Consider the following 657-nt stretch of genomic DNA (forward strand, 5'->3'; position numbering starts at 1 on the left):
CAATATGTACACAATGTAGCAAATCGAGAAATGAAAACTAGCATATTTCCTGTATTAAGAAACGATGAGATAACCCAGGCGATACGATACGATGAATTGATCATTAGATATGGAAACAGGTTATCGGAGAAATTATCGCAAGTACACCATCATGATCAGATAAGAGCAAATATGCGACTACTGGGGCGGTTCAAGATCGAACTAATGAAACTTGCACCGGAAATTTCCGATTTAAAAGACATGTTCAAACCATTTATCTTTGACAAAGCTATTGAAGCGTTAAGAATAACCGCAAAATGGGACTTCAGCAAAGGATTTGCTACACCGGCAGTAGCAACATGTTTGACAAGTTTAATAAAAAAATGTGCAAAAATACAAGGAAATGAATTTATAAAGAAACAAGACGATGACTCAAAGTATCTTCTAGATAACTTTGTTTCCCTTTGGATAGATGAAACACCAACACAGATTAACAAAAAAGCGATTGAAGACCGCGAAAATAAAAGGAGAAACAAAAGAGTTGATTTGCCTAACAAAAGTGATATAAAAATACTATATGATTATTTGAGAACAAAAATGCTACATTCAATTGCAATATTAACTGACAAATTTTGTTTCGTTGCGTGGAAAGATCTTGTAGAGGCAACTCTAATTTGT

Source organism: Musca vetustissima, unplaced genomic scaffold (assembly GCF_032173495.1).
Source record: "Musca vetustissima isolate MV318-11 ecotype Yass unplaced genomic scaffold, APGP_CSIRO_Mvet_v1 utg10310, whole genome shotgun sequence".
NCBI lineage: Eukaryota > Metazoa > Arthropoda > Insecta > Diptera > Muscidae > Musca > Musca vetustissima.